Source organism: Erpetoichthys calabaricus, chromosome 6 (assembly GCF_900747795.2).
Source record: "Erpetoichthys calabaricus chromosome 6, fErpCal1.3, whole genome shotgun sequence".
Taxonomy (NCBI): domain Eukaryota; kingdom Metazoa; phylum Chordata; class Cladistia; order Polypteriformes; family Polypteridae; genus Erpetoichthys; species Erpetoichthys calabaricus.
Genome location: NC_041399.2, coordinates 216,360,450 through 216,375,481, shown reverse-complemented (window position 1 = coordinate 216,375,481; position 15,032 = coordinate 216,360,450). Strand labels below are relative to the sequence as shown.

General features: G+C 46.8%; 1 protein-coding gene across 1 annotated transcript in view; it reads left to right on the top strand.

Moving 5' to 3' along the window:
• tmem14ca (transmembrane protein 14Ca) overlaps positions 1-15,032 on the top strand; it is a 1,114,298-nt gene that overhangs the window by 229,912 nt on the left and 869,354 nt on the right. The window lies entirely within an intron of this gene.

Genomic DNA, 15,032 nt, shown 5'->3' with positions numbered 1-15,032 from the left:
CTTCCCTCCGTCGACGACAACATGTATGTGTGGCACATCTTGGATATTCAGTGCACTTCGATACAGAAATGAGACCAAGCAGCTGTGACAATCTGAGGACTGTAAGACAGGGACCTCAAGGACGTGAAGAACAGCTGGCTGCTAGAATGTTCTAAACTGGCAGAATGGAGCCTCAGCCACATAATGTACCAGTCAGTAGGATGGGCATGACCGCCTTCACACCAAGGACTGGAAGAAAAGCATAGACATCCAGTGAGGTCTGTGCCCAAGAGAAAAGACCCCAAACCCGCAGAAGATGGACATTGTGAAATGACACACAAAAAGGTTTGGGGCAGCCACCCATATATTGTCCCTGGCTGCAAATGGGTCTGGAAATGGCACTCGTGTGCATTGAATGGAGTCCTCAACTGAACTGCTGTTAAGCAGGAAACATGGCAGCTTTAGAGGTTCTAGACCCGGAAGTGATGTCATCTTGGCGCCAGAACCAGAATTCACATCGTTCTTGGTGCTAGAACCGGAAGTGACGTTATCTTGGCACCAGAAACAGAAGTGACGTCATCATGGTGCCAGAACCGGAAATGATGTCATCAATGTGGAATCAGACTGGATATCCGGTGTTTGGTCCGCAGAGATAACAGAATTAGGTTTAGTGTACCCCGCCACCCCTTAGCTTACCTTCACATGGTCACTTCAGCTCCCTCCTAGTCACACGTGTGTGACAACAGCTGATCATCAAAGACCTCACTTAAGACAGAAATGTAAATATATTGTCATGTCATGTCACCGACTAACATGCTTAATCCTGGGCTGGGTCCTTGGGGTCTGGTGGGAGGTTTAGTGGAGCTTATCTGAGTCCTAAACAGAGTAAAGATATTGTTAAAATGGTGTGTGTGTGTGCGCCAGCTGGGAAAAAAAAGTGCCACCAGTTCAATCTCAAATGTCGTAAGTCACATTGGATCAAGTCAATGAAGATTAGGAGGTGACTTGAATGAAATGTTTGAAATGATACAATAATTAGTGCAGCAGATCTCGGCTTTACTCTTCAACCAGGTCATGTGTTGTGAGGTGGAGATCTGAGGCCTTCGAAATGACCATAAGGCAGGCCAGGAGCCTACCGTGCCATGACCAGCCCAGGAGAAGCTTACTTTACACCGTCTAAGTCTCAACTACTACCTGCTGGCTTCAGCTGGAGCTAGGCCCAAAAAATGGAGAGCTGACTTTAAAAGTCCCAAAATATAACAAAGGAGAGAACCTTCGATCTCTGGCTGGTAAAGACAAGTCAAACAAAGTGTTCTGATAAATAAAGGATATTTACTAATAAAACTGAAAAGCAGTCTCCCTAAAGACAATCCATGGTAAATAACCGCATCACACGAATCACAAGCAAAATCCAATAATCAGAATGGAGCACAAAAATAAAAAGAAATATGCAAGGAACCAGAAACATGAAGAAGTTCCAACACTCACCTCAACTCAATGCCCTCCTGGCGAGACCCTCATCCCAGAAGGAGGACCCAACAGAAGTGACAGTAGGGTGGCCCCGCCTCCTGGAGCTCCACCCACAGAGCACATTTAAACTCCCAGAATGCTGTTTGAAAATAGACACACAAGAATGAAAAAATAATTCAAAATTGACAACGAAACATAAAATACCCGTTAAAACAGACCAAAAAACTCGTTAAGGGCAAATTTGGCAGAAATTTCAGAGAGGGACACAGACACATGGGATAAGTGGCTGAGTCACGTGGTGGATGGAGGGATTTTGGGGTTCTGGAGACGTTAGGGTTAACGTGTGTTTATTGTTGTTTTTGACATTTGTATATTCTTTTTCTTCAGATTTGTCTTTTTTTCCATTAGGAGTTCAAATGTATGCTCCGTCCTTCTAAACGTGCCTCCATTCCTTGTATTTTACAGATGGAGTCCCCCTCTGGTGCGAGACCACCCTAGCATCTCCACTCCTCAATCCTCCTGGCTACGTACGGCGAGAGGTGAGAAGGCTCAGATGAGGGCATCATGGACTTTGTACTTGGAGTGGTAAGCAGTGCTGGGCTCTTTGCATTGCCCCGTTTTCATTTTCTGAGACGTCTGGTTGATTGAGCCTTGTTGTTTTCGGGGGCTTCTTTTGCTGCAGGACCTCCTTTTAGGCAACGTCTTATTTGTTAAACTTCAGTCAGTGTTCCTCCCCAAGGCTGAGGTTCAATTGCTGATTTTATGTTGTCCATTTTTGATTCCTTTCTTTATGCTCACGTTTTTGATTATTCAGTTTCTATATGCCTGTGTAATCCAAATCCTATTATGGGATGTCAACTCCTGTTGAATTCTGCTCTGTACCTGTCATATTGGATTGAGGATTATGGGGTCCTGTTCTATATATTGTGTTGTATTGACACCCAGCCTACCTGCAAAGGGGTTTCTCTTTGCCTTTCCCAGGTCTTCTTCCATTTTTGGGAGTTTCTTCTTGTCGTCTTAGAGAGTCAAGGCTGGGGGGGCTGTCAAACGGCAGGGCCTGTTAAAGCCTATTGCGTCACTCCTTATGTGATTGTGGGCTACACAAAAATAAATGGTGTTGTATTGTATTGTACTAGCTGTGTAAAAAGCCTCCTAGAAACCATGGATTCTGGCACTCAATCAATCAATCAATCAATCACCTCGCTTGTCTAGTAGCAGCTAAGTGAGTTTCTCTTTTCTCAGTGGTTTCACTTTGGCGACAGAGTCACTTTTTTTGAGTGTCACGCTGTAACCTCGTACTTCCAGGCCGGACAGACAGACAGACAGACAGACACTTCCACGTGTAGACGTTTATATATAAGATTCTCCCAGGGTCCTTGAGTTTCGTGGATATTACCCCAAAGAGGTGGACCCACCTGTCCTTCACAGCAAGGGACTTCACTTAGCCCTATTAAGGCAAAGGGAGACCCAGAGTCCCTTGCGGTTCATTGATGGGGAGTTCTCCTGCATCCATTTCGTTTTTGATTATTTTCATTTTCTGACTTTTTCTGCCCCTTTTCCTCTGCTTTTTGGAATTCATATTGGGTGTCCCACATGTGAACATGGGAGACGGCTAGAGGGCTAAAATAATCGTAGTACCTCGCCAGACCAGGTGATGGTGAGCTGTGCTAACATTCTCTCTCCATCTATCCTTGGGAAATCCCACTAGGTACTGGCGCCATTGACAATGCCACTTCTGGTACTGGCACTTCGGCTGACGTCACTTCTGGTCTCCACAGCATCACTTCCGGCCCTGATCCAGATAATGTAACTTCCGATCTCAGCCTTTAAAGCCGCCATTTTACCAAACTCAAATCGATTCTGTTTTAGACATTCACAAATTCCCATTTTTTGCAGTCAGGGATATTTCACGGGTGGCTGCCCCACACCTTTGATGTTTCCGGCGTCTTATTGTGACATGGGATTGGGATTGCTTGGGATTTCAGCTTTTGTTGGGTTCTTGTGATTGCAGACGTACTTGAGCTGTCCCCTCGCTAGCTGTCATGGGGGTACACGATGACACCCACCACCACAGCAGGTAATATCTTTGCAAAATCCTTTTATGAAATAACCCAAACTTCCTTTGCGAGTGGCAGGATGAAGTGTCCACATAAATAATAATAATAATAATTCATTACATTTATATAGATAAATCAGAAGGCACATGGAAAGAGAAATGGGGACGTTGTGTTTGCACTCGTAACCCGAGACCCCATTGTACTGCAGTCAGTGCTGGGAAAAGAGCAGACAGCAACATGGATCGATCGGGAAATACGACAAAAAAAAAACACAGCGGAGTGAATCGGTGCCACCTGGTGGGCTGGCGCTCCACTCCATCGGAGATTCATTCCCTAGAACGGCCGTCCAGCTTTATCATTGCACCCCGGGGGGTCACCTCCTGGAGTCTGGAGTCATGCGGCCCATCGCCTGCACCCTTGTCCAGCTCTGGCACGGAGCTAACATTTCATTTGCTTCATCAGGAGCTGCCAGAAGGGGGGGGGCACCCCCTCCCCAGACACGGGTGCAAGCCTGGAGGTCAGTAAGTGCCCGCCGCTATCTCTGCTTCATAATTGCTCTTGTCAGGCAGGTCCGGTGGTCTGTCATGGCTGAGGTGCCGTTCCCCCCCCCCCAAAGCTGTAATTGCTTTACTCTTAACGGTCCACAAATACGCCGGGCGAGGCTACCTGCCCATTTTCAATAATTGATTCTGTAGCTTAATTGAACAGCAGGACTGACTGACATAGCTCATTACTTGACTCGTTAGTTAATTATCGAGGAAGTGGGACAAGTCAATAAAAGTGAAGGCAGTAAATTCCAAGTCTAATTAGCGCCATTTCCTCAGAGACATATTTAAAGGCCGATTAGTTACCTGAACGTCCCAGCAGGGTAAAGACTCCTGATGCCTGAGATGAGGGGGCCGCAGAGACTGACCAGCTCACCAGCTGAGCTCTGGACGGGCTGCTGCTGATGATTACTGGGCAGCAAGTGCCACAGAGCAGGATACAGTGGTGGGGGTGACTGTCGAGTCAAGGCAAGTGACATTATTGTCATATCATCCATACACCATATTGCGGCATACAGGGCATGAAGTGACTTTCTCCAGGACCACAATGCCACATCTAGAGACACAACAGCAGGACTGGTCAAGAGCTACACGATACTACAAATATGAAATATTAATATGTGAACAGACAGACTGGCTGTGGATCCTCTGCGGTGGGCACGGCTCAATAGGGTACAGCAGTCACCGTGCCAGCAGGTGGCGTTGCTGCAGCGACAAGCCTTCAGGCCTCCTGGTGGAGCTCGCTGAGTGTCATGGACAGCACCACAGAACAGGACACAGTGGTGGGGGTGACTGTCAAGTCAAGGCAAGTGACATTATTGTCATATCATCCATACACCATAGTGCATTAACATTCTCCAGGACCACAATGCAACATATAGAGAAATACGGGACGACGGCGGGACAGGTCAAGAACTGCACGATACTACAGTATGTGAACAGACAGACTGGCTCTGGATCCTCTGCGGTGGGCACGGCTCAGTTGGGCACAGCAGTCACCATGCCAGCAGGTGGCGTTGGTGCAGCGACGAGCCTTCAGGCCTCCTGGTGGGTGGAGCTTTCAGGACCCTCATTCTGTCAGCAGGGCACCTGAAGTATTTGATGCATAGGAAGGACGCCATCTAGGGGACACATCAGTCACTACACTCAGACCCTGCACATAAGAGGGGAGTGTTTGGGGTTGGGGGGCTTTGGTTGCTCCATTCCCAGCAAGGGGATACACAAACTAGGAGCAGACCTTCAGCTGTCTGGCACAAAGAATTCAACGGACTGACAAGGAGTTCTTGTGAAATGCTTTGTGACAGGACATCGACCCACACCTCCACTTCGGGGGGCCGGGTGAGGAGCGCTCAGATTCAATTCAGATCAAAGTACTTTAACGCGGCCATCGTGACAGAGCAAAAGGGAAAAAAAATAAATAAGAAAGGAAATTTGAAACGACTTCTCGAAATTGGAGCGTTCAAAGGGGGAAAAGTACACGACAGGAGAGGAGAAAGAGGTCATGAAAATCCATGATGTCCACGGTCCTCCAAACATCTGGTCACCCAGCCCTTTACTGGACGGCATCATAACAGCAGCCAGGAGGAGCGTAGAAAGGGCGCCATCTTGAGGACGCCTCAATACACTCAAGGGGTGAACGCCATCAGTACTTCAGTTAGTGTGACATGAATCTGACAGTCCATTTGGTGCAGGGGGGGTACAAGGAAGGGGTCCATCATAACGGAGCAAAAATGGACAAATACATTTGAGAAAATGTAATAACTCATCGATAAAGGAAATTATAAATGGAAAAGGCGCAGAACAATTGAGGAGAGAGGGGTAAGTAATATTGTGGATGTCCACAATCCTCAAAGAAAGTGGAGACATCTGGCCGTCCAGCCCTTCACGAGACCATAGAACAGGCAGACCTGTGACATACTGGCTAAGGCTCTGAGGCTACTGACTGTGCTGTGTGACCCTGAGCAAGTCACTTCACCTGCCTGGGCTCCATTTGGATAAACCAAAGAAATGGAACCAAGTGAATCTCAAAATCAAAGGCCTCATTCAAATGATGAGCGATAATAGTAATAATAATAATAATTAATAATGACACATGGCCGCAGAACAGGAGCTAAGGGGAAATATGAGGAAGGCACCACCTGGAGGACACACAGCAGTACTGCAGTCAACTTTGAAGCGAACCTATGACGTGGTATATGGGGGGGGGGCACAAAGAAGGGGTTCCCTCATAACAATGAACACGCACACACACACCCCCAATGAACACTCGGCAGCTGTGCCCTTCAGACACTCCTGGGTGACATTATGTATCATTACCCAGAATCCTCTTAAAACCAATTTACATAATAATAATAATAATAATACAGCCTGGCTTAGCTGAACAGCTCGGGCTGCTTACAATACACGAGCTCTGCCTTAATTAATGAAAGAATACAAGAACCCGATGTGCATGAAGATGATGATGATGACGATGACGGCGGGTGCTGCTTAAGATGAAGGGCTACACGGCCAACCGAGTGCAGTGCTGGCAAAGAATCCAATAAAAATGGAAGGACTTAACCGACAGACAGACGGACTGACTGACTGGCGGACTTGTGCTCGTCACACACAATCAGCTCACCAGTCGCCCTTTTCACTTAAGTGACGTCGCCAGTCGCTCCCGTTCATGTCGATATGCCGGTGCGCCTCCTCCGTCCAATTTGACGGCTTCTTCGGTTTTTTTTTTTTCGGATCTCCTGTCTGCGCTGGGATGTTTCCAAACAAGCGGCGGCCCCTCGTTAGTAAGTGCAGCCCTCGTATTCATCACTTTCGCACTCAATTTACTTCAACAGGCCCATTTTCTAAGCGCCTTGTTTGAGGGGCCTTAGGGACGCAGTGACAGAAGGCTCCTTCTATTCACCTCTGCGGCATCCCCGTGTCATCTGCTTAATCATGTGGCTAATCGACATGGCCGTGGATCCTCTCATACTGGGCTCGACAATAACAGCTCATTCATATTTAACACAATGGACTGTTTAAGTCATTTCATTCGTTTCGGGGGATATTGTGTTGCATTGTTCGAGTCCTCGGAGACGCGCGTTTCTTTCTTAAATGCTGGCATATGCTCGCACTTTTCCTATTAAGCCAGGCAGCTGGACGCAGACATTTTCCCTTTAATAGAATAATCAATACACATAATGAAAAATGAATATTTCAAACGCTGCGGTAATTAAAACAAATACAAAGAGTTAACTGACATTTATAGGAACACAAAGGGGGAAGTGCGAAAGGGCGCCTCGTCCTGAATACGCGCAGGGACGGACACTCCGAGTCACATCAAACCGAGAATGGAGAATAAAATAAAAATAAGAAAACATCAAAAACATCACTGGAAACATTCAAGACACCGGAAAGAGTCGGGCTAAGAAAACAGAAAAAAAGCAAAGCAGACCATCGGAGCAACGGGGGCAAAGCTGGGGGGCCATCTGAGGATTCAAAGGACGAGCAGTAAAGTCCATAATAGCGTAGGTGTCATTAAGCGCCTTACACAACGATATCTTATATAGTGCCTTATCTATTATATAGCACCTTTCATCTATCGATATATCTGTCTATCTATCTAACTGTCCCCTTATATAGTAACTTTCAAATGCATCCAAAATACAGAATAATTTACATTTATTATATATCATTTTCCAACATAAATTGATAAGCTTATATAGCACCTTTCTATTTATTTCAGTATATAGTGCCTTTCACATCTATATATGGTACTATTAATTTACTAGAGAGTGCCTTTCATATTTCTGTTTCTCAGTCAGTTTTTCAAGCTGAGATATGAGATATCTATCTATTATATATTGCCTTTCATCTATCTATCTATCTATCTATCTATCTATCTATCTATCTATCTATCTATCTATCTATCTATCTATCTATCTGTATTTTAATTATATAGTGCCTTTCATCTATCTATCTATCTATCTATCTATCTATCTATCTATCTATCTATCTATCTATCATATAGCGCGTTTCCGGTTTTCCTTTTTCACTCCCTCTGTCTGTTTTTCTGGCTCTCTATAGAAGTCGCTGTCACTCAGTGCCTTTTCCATCTCTCTGTACATCAGTCTGTTATATAGTGCCTTTCTTTGCCTTTCTTTTCTTTTCTTTCCAGTGCCCCATTATCTCCTCCTCTACGTTCTCCGGTGTTTTTTCTTTGTCCTGACGTTTTCTCTTCTCTATTTTTCTCTTTTATTCTTCTTCATTCACTTGTGGCAGATATTGTTCAAATGAAGTCGATTACTTTCTTGAAAATGAAAACAAATGCGTCCATAAACGCGCGGTGAGAGTCTGTCTGATCGGCCCCCCCTTGTCTCTTTCGCAGGTCGCCGTTCCTTCTGCTGCCCCATCAATCGTCTTTATGCTGCCTGCATGCCTAAGTGTGCCGGACCGCTCTCTCTTTTGCTCTTTGGTTTTATGACATCCATTTCCTCGACAAATTATTTCCCAAACTTTATTCTCTTTGTGCTCACTGTTTTATTTGCTCGCCTCCTAATTCATATCTTTAGTTGCACTCCAGCCGCTCATCTCCCAGTCCGCATAATAAATGCTCCCAATTTTCAGAGATGGCTCTTATTTTATATTTCAGATACTCAAGACATTCCAAAGCAGGCAGTTAGCGATAATCAGGTTGACTAATGAGAACATTGACTGACTGCCACCATTCTGAGGAGGAGGAGTGAAAGTCTAGAGAGCCGCAGATGACACAACTTGAGAAGTCATCGGTGGGGTCACTTGGCTGCTCTGCCCACACCAGTCCACCGAGCCCCAGCTGATGGTTGCCTCCGTGCCAAACATCCTGAATGAATGGTCACGTTAAGCATCAAGCCATCATGCTGTTGAATCAGCAACGCCTGAATGTCTCTGAGGTGCTCTGCTTGACTGCTGCACCCCCCAGACCGCACATACTTTTTTGCTGCACTTTTTAAGGAAAAGTCACAATTTGCCCCAAAAAAGTGACATTTTAATGGAAAGCAGGTATTTATTTCATGCAAGGATCTCTTGTTCTACTGGAACAATCTCTTATGATATGTTCAAGGTGACAACGGACGCCATTGATGACATTCAGTAAATCACCGACTGTGCCAACTGTGCTTGGACTGGCCGCACACAGAGGCCAACGCTGAGGCTGGCAGGCTGGTCTAGTGTAGCGGCTGATTCACTAGGGGGCACCAGTGCTCACGAGCTGGCTGCTCAACGAAATGACGGCACGGACTGATCAGCTCCGGTGTGCTGGCAGATTACACTACAAACCGACTATAACCGGTTCTGGTGGATTAAGGGTTAATGTAAGAGGAGAAGAACTAAAATGAAGCCAAAATAAAATAGAAGAAAAAGAAGGGTTTTTAGGGGTCTCGTAAAATGACCCGCAGTGTTAGCCTTCCACATCTCTACTGACAAAGTACAGACGAGTTCTGATGCATACCAGCAAATGGCCACATCAGCACTTAGTTCTTGAAATAAGAAGCAGACCACCACTAGAAGGTCTAAGATTTATGACTTGGAATGTACTGTAGGTGGACGGGACCTCTAGGATGGAGTAAGAAGACGATTATTTAGAGCTTTATGTGTCATTAGGAGAATTTGAAATCAGTTCTAAAGGACACGGGTAGCCATTGTCACAACGCTAAGACTGGGGTGAGGAGCCCAGATTGTCTTTTCTATTGGGCTTGCTGCATTCTGCACTCACTGCCGTTAACTGACGACTTCCTTCGGCAGTCCTGTTAGAAGTGCATCACAGAGTTCTTTCTTTCTTTCTTTCTTTCTTTCTTTCTTTCTTTCTTTCTTTCTTTCTTTCTTTCTTTCTTTCTTTCTTTCTTTCTTTCTTTCTTGTTGGTGAAACTGCCAACTGTCCTGTGTCAGTGGCCTCATGTCAGCCAGTCCCCTTGAAGTAAACAATTGATTACAATTAATGACTCTTGTGCTCACTCGACTGAGCCCTTCATCCACACCATAATCCTCTCCTAGTTAAAAGATCACAGCAGATCATTAGGACCCTCATTTGATGTTATGAGGCTGTGGAGAGAATTAATCCAGGAGTCCAGCTGGGGACAGCAACACCTCACTGAGCTCCCGCTGAGCAAAGGCGACAACAGCAAGACATGGTAACAGATGGGCAGGATTAGAAAACAGTGACACCAATCTCTGCACTCACATTCCTGGACCACAATCAGGTGGCTCAGGGTGGGCTGCAGTCCAGTCATGTCAACCTTCAGAGAAAGGCAGGAGAGAAGACAACATGGGAAAAAGTGGACATAACTGGGGGACTGTCACCTGTAGAGAGTGAAGGGAAACAGCTGTTTATATGTAATGCATGGTCACTCTCTGGTGACATGATAGATAGATAAATAGAAATGAAAGGCAATATATAATCGATAGATGGATAGCATAGTCGGCAGGATTAGATAGATAGATATGAAAGGCACTATATAATAGTTAGATAGATAGATTGAAATGAAAGGTAATATATAATTAATAGATAGCATAGTCGGCAGGATTAGATAGATAGATATGAAAGGCACTATATAATCAATAGATAGATAGATAGCATAGTTGGCAGGTTTAGATAGATAAATTTGAAAGGCACTATATAATAGATAGAAATGAAAGGCAATATATAATCAATAGATAGCATAGTTGGCAGGATTAGATAGATAGATATGAAAGGCACTATATAATAGATAGATAGAAATGAAAGGCATTATATAATCAATAGATAGATAGATAGCATAGTCGGCAGGATTAGATAGATAGATATGAAAGGCACTATATAATAGATAGATAGATAGAAATGAAAGGCAATATGTAATTAATAGATGGATAGATAGATAGCATAGTCGGCAGGATTAGGTAGATAGATAGATAGACAGGAAAGGCACTGTTCTACTGCTCATTAACACAAATATCTATTCAGCCAATCAGATGGCAGCAACTCAAAGCATTTCAATGTGTAGACCCCGTCAGGACCACCTGCTGAAGTTCAAACTGGGGATCAGAATGACAATGAAGAAAGGGGACTAAAGTGTCTTTGAATGTGGCATGGCTGTTGGTGCCAGACGGGCTGGTCTGCTGATCTACTGGGATTTTCACGCACAGCCATCTCGAGGGTTTACAGAGAGTGGTCCGAAAAAGGGAAAATATCAGTGAGTGGCAGTTCTATGGGCCAGAGGTCAGAGTTGAATGTCCAGTCTGGTGTGAGCTGATAGAAACGTAACAGGAACTCACATAAGCACTCGTTACAAGTGAGATGTGCAGAAGAGCAGCTCTGAACACGTAGCACATCAAACCTTGAAGCAGGTGGGGGGCTACAGCAGCAGGAGACCACAGTGGGTGCCACTCCTGTGAGCTAAGAGCAGCCGACTGAGGCTACAATTCACACGGCTCACCAAAATTAGACAATAGAAGATCAGGAAAATGTCACCTTGTCTGACGAGTCTCGATTTCTGCTGCGACATTCAGACGGTCGGGTCAACAACATGAAAGCAGGGGTCCATCCTGTCTTGTATCAACACTTCAGGCAGGTGATGGTATGAGGGATATTTTCTTGGCCCACTTTGGACCCCAACTGAGCATCGTTTAAATGCCACATCCTACCTGAGTATCATTGCTGACCGCATGTCCATCCATCCCTTTATGGCCGCCATCTTCTGATGGCTCCTTCCAGCAGGATACCCCACCAAGTCGCAAAGCTCACATCATCTCCCACTGGTTTCTTGAGCATGACAAGGAGCTCACTGGACTCTCAACAGTCTCCACAGTCACCAGATCTCAATCCAGTAGAGCACCTTTGGGATGTGGTGGAACAAGAGATTCACATCATGGATGTGCAGCTGACAAATCTGCACCAACTGCGTGATGCCATCATGCCAATGTGGGCCAACATCCATGAGAAGTGTTTCCAGCACCTTCTATACCTTGAAGAATTACAGCAGTTCTGAAGGCAAAAGGGGGTCCAACCTGGTACTAGCAGGGTCTGCCTAATAGTGTGGCCGGTGAGTGTATTTATTTATATATATATGTTGTGTAATACCGGGGGGTGTAGAGCTCCCCAAACCTGGAACACACGTTCATTTCTTGTGGGCAGCACTTTTCCCCGCTCCCCACTACAGAGCACAGCACAGAAGCACAAATCTACAACACAGTCCCTTCTTCCAGCCAGTCCTTCCACTTCCACTCCTCCTTACAAGCTTCATCTTCCTCCTCTCAACTCTGGCTCCTCGAATGGAGGGAGGTGGCCCCTTTTATAAGGCACCCAGAAGTACTCCATGTGCTCCAAGACCACCTTCCAGCAGCACTTTGGGGTTTAGTGGAAGTTCTGCAACCCAGGGCTCAGCAACTGTCCAGGCACCCCCTAGTGGTGGCCACGGGTCCCAGCTCCAAACCTGTGGCCCCACTGTAAGCCATGGCGGGTTGCCCTCTCATGGTATTATGTTGAATATGCCCTCTGCCCTGGTCCTTCCATCACAAGGGCCCCAGATGTCCACCACAACGTGTATATATATACATATGTATATATACATTGTGGATGGAATGCGGGATAGATGGGCATCCCGACCAGGAGAGGGGGAAGGTGCCAGACCCAATAGAGACTCCCCAAATGAACGGATGGTCAGAGAAGATTTCTTACCCGGACAGGCGTCCCGACCAGACATGGTTCCAGTACCTTCTCAGGATGAGAGAAAAAAAAGAAAAGGACAGGGAAGGGCTGTCTCTGAGCGGGGTGTTTATTCCCCCCAGGCACTAGATGGCAGCAGTCCTCCATATTGGCACTCATTTGGGAACCAGCAGGGAATGCTGAGAGTTGTAGTCTGGCAGCATAGCCCTGTTGGGGTCTGTGGGAGCCGCAAGAGGGCTCTGCAGGGAGAGTTCTATTGAACTTCCAACGGGCATCAGCCCTGGCACTGGAAGTACACCTGGGTCTTCAGTAAAAGGGGCCGCACTCCAGTATCCGGGTGAGTCGGAACTGGGAGGACGGTGAGCAACACGCCACTGGAGGAGGGTAGTGTGGTGGTGAGAGGAGAAATGAATTGTGGGGTTTGTGGAATTATCGTGGATAATAAACCATCCATTATTTGAAGCTGGCACTGTGCTTGTGTCTTTGTGTTTGGGGTTTTGGAGCTCACTGGTGCCATCTCAATTTATATGTATTGTATTCTGTATCTTGTAACCACAGGGGTGCACCACTGAGCCCCAAACCCCACCCGACTGTGGTCCTAAATACGTTTGTTTTTTATTTCTTCCAAAACCTTCCAGTGATGCGCTCAGCCACAGCACCACCGTGACGCTCACATGTGAAGGACTTTCTTGCTCTTCTTCCTCCCTCCTGGCGAGTGTCGCCCGCCATCAACGAGGTGATGCCGTGGGCTTCTTTTAAAGCGGCCCCAGTAATGAATGCCCCTGGTGTCACAGCACTGGTCACCCAGAGCACTTCCTGAGTCCTAAAGGAGACCTGGGCAGTGGTCCCTCGGCGGCGCCATCTTGTGGAGGCTTTATAGAAGGCACAGCAGCTCCAGCGCCGAGTATCCTGCACACACAAACCCTCAGTGGCGATGAAGTGTTGTGCGTTTAGGAGTCGGGTTTATTTCTTTCTTCCGTTGGCATGATGGCTCGCCATCTTACGTCTTTCCATTGCGTCCCCCTTCTTCTTCTTCTTCGTCTTTTACTTTGAGCTGCGGCCCTTTAAAGGCTCATTGAGCTGGAATTGAGCCAGCCGTGGTGGTATGGGGGGGCTGTTTGCCGTCTTTTTCTGGGTTTTACAATCCCGTTACAGCCGCACCTTTGTTAGGCCACTTGACAAGTCGTGATCTCTGGCTCTGGGCGAGTCAAAAGGCTGCAATTGTTTGAAAAAGCTGCCCGAGCACAAAGGGCCCATTTGTTGGACACGCAGAGGGGCCTCCTACAGCAAGAAAAAGACGAAAGGTCACCGGCTGGCGGGACATCGTGAGAACTTCATGAAAGTTTTATAACTCTTGAAATGTTTGTTGTCCACTCGCGCTGAAATGGCTTCTTCTTTTGCAGAAGGCCGCCATGTCTGGAAGAGCCTGGCACTGAAGTGGGCTCTGCAATGGTGGCAATAGAAACTGGGGGTGGGAGGACCACATGGTACCTCCTTGAAACCCACCCTGTTTGCGTTTTCCTTTTTCATCTTTGGTTTCTCTCTCGATATTTCAGATTCCAGGCAGCACGGCATTCGTCCATCGGACGTCACATTAAAACTTGAAATGAAAGTTCATGAAAACAGGGGACCGAGCAGAGTGGCTTTGTCACTCACTGAGGATGACTCCCTCCGTAGCTCTAAAAGATCATCTAAAGTCATCAGTAGAATTAGGGAGCCCCCTGCCCACACGTCACTCAGGGCCCCCCTCCTCTACATTTCATGTCCTCACACCGGGCCACTGAGTCAGAAAGCACACGGCTGAGGTGAAGGGAATCCCAACTCTGCAGTGGCGAGGGTCTCATACTAGACAGTGACAGGCAGGCAGGCGCTCTCTCTTCTCACCCGCTCTCTCTGTCTCAGCCCCTGAGCGATGCCCGGAAAGCCCCCACATGTTACCGTTTTATACTCTCACACGGGAAGAAATGCCTTGAACCCTGGACCTCTGAGTCACAAACCTCTTGCTTACTTAAGGGACCACCCTAAGGTATGAGGCTCTCTCTGGTCTCTCAGGCCAATGCTACACTCACTCGTCCATCCCGGACAAGCCCACCAAATGTCACCCCTCTCTGTTTCACATCCTCTTCACCTTATCCAGTTCCCTCCACCTAAGTGAGTTCCTCTGCTCCTGTGAGGGTCTCCTATAGCACAGCAGCAGGCAGGCAGGCACAGCTGTAAGGGTCCCGTCTCACACAGCCTCACTACGCTTCGAGATCCCAGATGGGCCCCCCAAATGTCAGGGCCCGGACCCTCTCCACTTCACATCCTGACACACAGCTCAGGGTCTCT